We start from the raw sequence: 8740 nt of genomic DNA, 5'->3' as shown, positions 1-8740 counted from the left end.
GCACTCTTAACTTCAGCCAATCAAGCATTATATTATGATATTATGATAATTAAGCACTATTTAATGATAGAACTAGTGATTAGAACTAAAACTTGGTAACAATGAATGAATGCATATTTGTCATTTTAACTGAATTTAGGACTGGTGGTGGTGTTTAAGATATTGTTGGTCATGGGTAATAGTAACTACTACTACTATTATCTGCTGGGTTCATGAATATTAATCACATTGTCAGCGTTCGCTGGAACTGATTTGCTGAAATCAAAACTGGGACGGTAATAGATGAGCGCCAGCCAACGAGAGCTGTTTGTGCATTAGCTCCGCCCACTGCCGAGAAACCGGCATATCTTTTGCTTGTTCTTAAAAGCTGAATAATTCTAAATGAACTGTTATTTTGACAGGAAAATTCAACAAAGAATATGGTTTACATGTAGTGCGTCGATTCAGCGTGGTATGCAATACTCTCGCTCTCTCTCGTTGCATGTGTGAGAAACACAGCGCTATCAGCAAAGCGACGGCGAGTCGTGCAGCTTCACACTAGTTTACGGTACGTCAAATACAGGTGCGCTGCGTGCTACATACTGCGCATCCATTGAGTACATGACATGATCCATTGAACGCATTCCAAATAGTACAGATCGCTTGACGGAGAGCGAAATTCAAGCGCTCAGTCAGCGTGTTTATCGAGTGAAAATCTGTGTTGAACGCCTCTCACACACATACTGGCGTGTGAAACCTAAGAATTTATTAGCCAATGGCTAATGTCAGACATTATTTAGTCACCCAGAGTAAGATTTAGCCGCATATGCGAGTGATTTACTCGCAATGTAGAGGGTTGTATTACCACATACTGTGCAGACTGCATGATTATCAAAATGATGTTAGTTGCAGTTCTAGAGTTCAGTTAATTTCAGAAACCCCCTCTAAGTAGGGGAAGTAGGGGAAATATGGCGACTTTTGATCGTAGACTATTAAAATGTCTCCACGATCTGCTTTTGAAGAAATATCTTAGTATCGTGCTACAGCGCACATTCTATCAGTTACAGTTCTGGTGCCTCCATCTGAAGATAGCCTACTGTACAACACCAGAGTTAACGCAGCGGTAGCGTTACACTCACTGGACACTGCACTTATTCGCAGTCACAAAAGTACATTATTTGCATTTGCTTTAAAGCCTTGCCGGTTAAACGCTTCATTCGCGTGCTGGTCTGACGTGCACTTTTTCTGAGCCCATACACCTGAAGCGTGAGCACCAAAAATGACAGAATTGACAGACAGATGACAGCATTTTTATTTTTTGGTGAACTATTCCTTTATTGTGAATAAAAACAAAACAAAAAGAGAAAAATCACTCACTACTCTTGACTGAAAAACTTTAACACAGTTGCTTAAAGAGGAATCAATCTATAGACCCTTTTTGTGCTGAAGTCACAATTACGTCACAGCGCTAGCTGGAGGCAAAACAAAGGGAAAACTGGAGGCAGCCAATTCAAACCAGCACAGATTCGGCTACATAAGGAGCTTAAAATATCATCTTGTTGTGATGTTGGGTGCCAGAATCAACGTAGTACAGACTACAATTTGAAATATTATCGCATACCTGCTGCCACTGCCAGACAAAAATTGTCGACACCTGTGGTTAAATGCGATAAAACGAGCGGACTGGACAGAAACGATGCTCGTGTTTGCAGCGCACACTTCTTATTAGAAAAGGTTAAATAAAGTATTGACTTTTATTGTTATGGATTATGGTTTGTGTGACGCGTCTAAAGCGCATCCATTGAGTACATGACATGATCCATTGAACGCATTCCAAATAGTACAGATCGCTTGACGGAGAGCGAAATTCAAGCGCTCAGTCAGCGTGTTTATCGAGTGAAAATCTGTGTTGAACGCCTCTCACACACATACTGGCGTGTGAAACCTAAGAATTTATTAGCCAATGGCTAATGTCAGACATTATTTAGTCACCCAGAGTAAGATTTAGCCGCATATGCGAGTGATTTACTCGCAATGTAGAGGGTTGTATTACCACATACTGTGCAGACTGCATGATTATCAAAATGATGTTAGTTGCAGTTCTAGAGTTCAGTTAATTTCAGAAACCCCCTCTAAGTAGGGGAAGTAGGGGAAATATGGCGACTTTTGATCGTAGACTATTAAAATGTCTCCACGATCTGCTTTTGAAGAAATATCTTAGTATCGTGCTACAGCGCACATTCTATCAGTTACAGTTCTGGTGCCTCCATCTGAAGATAGCCTACTGTACAACACCAGAGTTAACGCAGCGGTAGCGTTACACTCACTGGACACTGCACTTATTCGCAGTCACAAAAGTACATTATTTGCATTTGCTTTAAAGCCTTGCCGGTTAAACGCTTCATTCGCGTGCTGGTCTGACGTGCACTTTTTCTGAGCCCATACACCTGAAGCGTGAGCACCAAAAATGACAGAATTGACAGACAGATGACAGCATTTTTATTTTTTGGTGAACTATTCCTTTATTGTGAATAAAAACAAAACAAAAAGAGAAAAATCACTCACTACTCTTGACTGAAAAACTTTAACACAGTTGCTTAAAGAGGAATCAATCTATAGACCCTTTTTGTGCTGAAGTCACAATTACGTCACAGCGCTAGCTGGAGGCAAAACAAAGGGAAAACTGGAGGCAGCCAATTCAAACCAGCACAGATTCGGCTACATAAGGAGCTTAAAATATCATCTTGTTGTGATGTTGGGTGCCAGAATCGATGTAATACAGCCTCAAATTAGAAATTTTATCGCATACCTGCTGCCACTGCCAGACAAAAATTGTCGACACCTGTGGTTAAATGCGATAAAACGAGCGGACTGGACAGAAACGATGCTCATGTTTGCAGCGCACACTTCTTATTAGAAAAGGTTAAATAAAGTATTGTCTTTTATTGTTATGGATTATGGTTTGTGTTACGCGTCTAAAGATTTCTTATGCACCTCACGACTATGTCATGTATGAAATAATGTATTTGTGTGCACACAAAACAGTCTGACAATTTATATGCTTAATCATCTGTAATTGTAATGTTGTTGGAATTTTTAAGAACTTGGTAAGAAAGAATAATCAAATACAGAAAGTTCAAAATTTGTTTCTGGAATTTTTATTTCTAGAAAATATTCACATCTCACTTTAGATGTACTCTATGTAAAGTAATGTAAAGGTACTTTAATGTCACTGTAAACTTACATAATTTACAGGAGGTAGGCCTATATACTTTAAAATAACTATTTGGCCATTACATGATACATAAATCTTTAAATAATATATCCATCACATTGAATGTTTAACTTTTTTTTGTATTTTGGTCCAGATACCTCATGTAGCTGTAAAAGGTTTCCTGCTGGAATTGAAATATATGCACATCTTCATGACTAAACAGACACAGGTGAGTTTCTCTTTACTAAACACGTTAGGTTTTTCTATAGATGTGAGACACTCAAACGGAGCTAATCCTGTCAGATCGTCCATCCATTGAGTGAGTGTGTGCGGGTCGGGCAATCTGGATTTGTCAGAAATATATTTTTACTTAATAAATTAAGAAAATGAAAGAAAAACTGTGCAACAAGTAGCCTAGTATGCAGAGTTTCGGTTCATTTTTGTGCTGTGCGAAAGGAAACAGACGGCAGAAAGCGGCATCCTATTTTTCTTTAGGCTTATTTTACAAAAGCACAAAGATTTGTTTTTATTGTGAATGTACATAAAGGCAAACCTTTTACAATTCCCATTATCTTTATGACTAAAAGGAGTAGTTTCTTCCACTGTTAGAAAGAAAAAAATTCAAGTGATTGCGCCGGCGCCACATGCACGCACACAGTTAAGCTTTGCTACCATGACAATGCAGCCTGTTCATTATCATAAAAAAAAAAGTCAGTCAAACATATGGAGAGGAAAAAAAATAAAAAAATAACACTGCTCAGTTGAAATAAGTAGTAAAATCTGTGCCGTTAAGTGTTATCACTGTACCGCGTTGATGTTATGCAAAACATTGTTTTACGTGGATACTAACAGCATAACTGAAAGACTCTTGAATTTAGTTAAGACTAATCACTACACTGACCATTAAGGAACTATGAAATTATTTTTAAAATTTTACATCTCAGTACCTTCATGTTCATGCCAGTCTTTAGGTGAACTGAAAGTGTCAAAGATGAAAAAGTCAACAGGCTCTGCAAGCATGCACATAATACCCCTTCGCATTCACCACTAGCTGCATGAAAAGGGAGAACAAGAAAAAAAAAAAAGAAACTGCAGTTCAAGCAAATGTAACTGTTTGAAAATAACGGACCTACACTGCTGAAACGGCACCACAAGGGACAAACAGCAAGCCGTAATCCAATGGCCTCTGGATGGTGAGTACAATCACAACAGAAGGAAGGAATGTCTCTTTGCCCCTTTTCCACAGGCGTGCCGCACGTACCAGACTAAGCTCCCCATCGCTGTTCATTTGGACTGGGGATTACCACAAATTAGCCATCTGCATTATTTCAACATTCTGTGGTGATAACACACTCACACACACTTTCGTGAACGCGAAAGAGCCATGGGTGATGCTCACAAGTGAGAAAGTGTTAAAGTCACAATGAAATCAAAATTGACACTTCTTATTAGTTTATGGAATACTGCAGTGATTAGAAATTATTTATCTACACATACTTAAACTCATGTGCCCTCATAACTTGATCCAATGGCCTCTGGATGGTGAGTACAATCACAACAGAAGGAAGGAATGTCTCTTTGCCCCTTTTCCACAGGCGTGCCGCACGTACCAGACTAAGCTCCCCATCGCTGTTCATTTGGACTGGGGATTACCACAAATTAGCCATCTGCATTATTTCAACATTCTGTGGTGATAACACACTCACACACACTTTCGTGAACGCGAAAGAGCCATGGGTGATGCTCACAAGTGAGAAAGTGTTAAAGTCACAATGAAATCAAAATTGACACTTCTTATTAGTTTATGGAATACTGCAGTGATCAGAAATTATTTATCTACACATACTTAAACTCATGTGCCCTCATAACTTTTAATCAAAAACATTTTTTCCACTTCACTTCGCCAACAACATCCCTTCTCTGATGATGATTGCACCGGTTTGAGGGCAGGAAACAAATCCCAACATTCCAGCAATCTGTCACTCATGAGATCGTAGCAATTAGCAAACAATCCAATTAGGGATGTTCATTTCGGTTATTTTTCCTAACCGACAACCGAAAATAATATTTTCGGTTAACAGTTAATAAATCGGTTAACGAGCCTTCGTTAACCGATTATAAAAAAGCAAGAAAAAAAAAAGGGAGGGGGAAAAAAAAAAAAAAAACACACTGCTCAGTTGAAATGAGTAGTAAAATCTGTGCCGTTAAGTGTTATCACTGTACCGCGTTGATGTTATGCAAAACATTTTTTTACGTGGATATTGGAACGCGAGTGAAGTAGGCTACATAATAAATAATAATCTGCCATTCAAATACATCGCAAATACAGAAGCATTTGATTTTGTCTCGAATGAGAGACCCAACATTGGTTTCAATTTCATTTTTGCCTAAATTAATTCGTTTTGGCTTGTTGTTTATATTGCTATAGCTTCTTATTTTTAATTCTTGTTCTTTTCTAAATACTGTTAATTGAAAGGATTTGTTGTGGAGTGATGGGAACTAAAATAGCCTAGCTATGTTTACAGTCTTTATTATAATGTTTTTGAATGAAATAAAATGCGACTGGTTTATTTTTTCTCTAAAAACACAATTTGTTTATATTATTGATTGTATTAATCGGTCAAAATTATTATGGTCGGTTAATGGTTAACCGGTTCAAATTAACATCCCTAAATCAATCAATACTGGATAGACAAAATCAAGACCAGGCCTACATTACTTGTTTGAGAAGCAGTTTCACTCAGATACACCTAACAATAGGGAATAAAAAGCGATCACAACTTAAGTTCCATGCTGACTTTAACATGATAGGTTGCTTAATTTAAGTAGTTTTAACGGTTTAAATGACCTTATCTTCCAGTACGTTAAACTGATAAACCACATTTATGAAGATAAAGAAAGAGCTGCTGTGAATGTGGTTTTATGTAAAACATGTCATCCCCCACAGATAAAGACAAACCAGACAAGTCACTGGATTTTCTGGTTTCAGACCTTCCCTTAAAAAGAATTGCATAAGTTCTCCCATCACCACAAACAACCATTGCCACATCCAAATGCTTTCAGATATAGCTATTCTTTTTTATGCTATGGAAAGACCTTTATATACACACACACGCGCATTCAGAAGGAGATGAACAAAGTTTTACTTTTGTGCTGCTAGCCATAAATCCTATTGTACCATTTCAATTGTGATGCCATCATCCTACATGCCAGCTCACTGAGCTTTTAAAGCAGATGTCATCATACTTGGAGAGTGCCTATCAGCTGCCTGCATTTTTTTCCCCATTTATCTATAACAGGCTACAACTGAGGGATATCCTCTAAACTTGGCACATCATAAACTGCCCCACCCAGAATTGCAGTACATCCAACTTCCATTTTCAGGGCGCTTCTTTCATTACAGGACTCGTCTTCATCAAATTCATCTCACATATTCCAATACAACATTGCCTAATCCTTGTAAACATTGTTTGGCAAAGACTGACACACACTATTAATAGACACATCGGCTCACAAAGCTTTGTAACGGTTGAAAGGGTGACCAATGCCAAGGGAATCTAAGGGGTACAGAGCAGCACGCATGTCAAGCATGCACTCGAGTAAGTTGGAAACCATTGTTTACTCGATGTGGGATTCCAACAAGGCTGTGAATTTACTCTAAATCACAGTTAACTCAACTTCTGTATGACGTTTGTGTATGCAGTCGCAGGAGTTACAGTTAGTCAATGTAAACCAGTTGACTAAAAATAATGCAGCGGTGCATATGAGTGCTAGACCGATACAGCTTTTTTGAAGGCCGATGCCAATATCATAAAAAAAAAAGTCAGTCAAACATATGGAGAGGAAAAAAAATAAAAAAATAACACTGCTCAGTTGAAATAAGTAGTAAAATCTGTGCCGTTAAGTGTTATCACTGTACCGCGTTGATGTTATGCAAAACATTGTTTTACGTGGATATTGGAACGCGAGTGAAGTAGGCTACATAATAAATAATAATCTGCCATTCAAATACATCGCAAATACAGAAGCATTTGATTTTGTCTCGAATGAGAGACCCAACATTGGTTTCAATTTCATTTTTGCCTAAATTAATTCGTTTTGGCTTGTTGTTTATATTGCTATAGCTTCTTATTTTTAATTCTTGTTCTTTTCTAAATACTGTTAATTGAAAGGATTTGTTGTGGAGTGATGGGAACTAAAATAGCCTAGCTATGTTTACAGTCTTTATTATAATGTTTTTGAATGAAATAAAATGCGACTGGTTTATTTTTTCTCTAAAAACACAATTTGTTTATATTATTGATTGTATTAATCGGTCAAAATTATTATGGTCGGTTAATGGTTAACCGGTTCAAATTAACATCCCTAAATCAATCAATACTGGATAGACAAAATCAAGACCAGGCCTACATTACTTGTTTGAGAAGCAGTTTCACTCAGATACACCTAACAATAGGGAATAAAAAGCGATCACAACTTAAGTTCCATGCTGACTTTAACATGATAGGTTGCTTAATTTAAGTAGTTTTAACGGTTTAAATGACCTTATCTTCCAGTACGTTAAACTGATAAACCACATTTATGAAGATAAAGAAAGAGCTGCTGTGAATGTGGTTTTATGTAAAACATGTCATCCCCCACAGATAAAGACAAACCAGACAAGTCACTGGATTTTCTGGTTTCAGACCTTCCCTTAAAAAGAATTGCATAAGTTCTCCCATCACCACAAACAACCATTGCCACATCCAAATGCTTTCAGATATAGCTATTCTTTTTTATGCTATGGAAAGACCTTTATATACACACACACGCGCATTCAGAAGGAGATGAACAAAGTTTTACTTTTGTGCTGCTAGCCATAAATCCTATTGTACCATTTCAATTGTGATGCCATCATCCTACATGCCAGCTCACTGAGCTTTTAAAGCAGATGTCATCATACTTGGAGAGTGCCTATCAGCTGCCTGCATTTTTTTCCCCATTTATCTATAACAGGCTACAACTGAGGGATATCCTCTAAACTTGGCACATCATAAACTGCCCCACCCAGAATTGCAGTACATCCAACTTCCATTTTCAGGGCGCTTCTTTCATTACAGGACTCGTCTTCATCAAATTCATCTCACATATTCCAATACAACATTGCCTAATCCTTGTAAACATTGTTTGGCAAAGACTGACACACACTATTAATAGACACATCGGCTCACAAAGCTTTGTAACGGTTGAAAGGGTGACCAATGCCAAGGGAATCTAAGGGGTACAGAGCAGCACGCATGTCAAGCATGCACTCGAGTAAGTTGGAAACCATTGTTTACTCGATGTGGGATTCCAACAAGGCTGTGAATTTACTCTAAATCACAGTTAACTCAACTTCTGTATGACGTTTGTGTATGCAGTCGCAGGAGTTACAGTTAGTCAATGTAAACCAGTTGACTAAAAATAATGCAGCGGTGCATATGAGTGCTAGACCGATACAGCTTTTTTGAAGGCCGATGCCAATATCTCAGACAGCAGGTTGGCTGTTGGCCTATATAAATTTGACTT

The sequence above is a fragment of the Sinocyclocheilus grahami genome, unplaced genomic scaffold (assembly GCF_001515645.1).
Source record: "Sinocyclocheilus grahami isolate Dianchi unplaced genomic scaffold, SAMN03320097.WGS_v1.1 scaffold776.1, whole genome shotgun sequence".
NCBI classification, from domain to species: Eukaryota; Metazoa; Chordata; class Actinopteri; order Cypriniformes; family Cyprinidae; genus Sinocyclocheilus; species Sinocyclocheilus grahami.
This window is presented reverse-complemented; position numbering follows the sequence as displayed.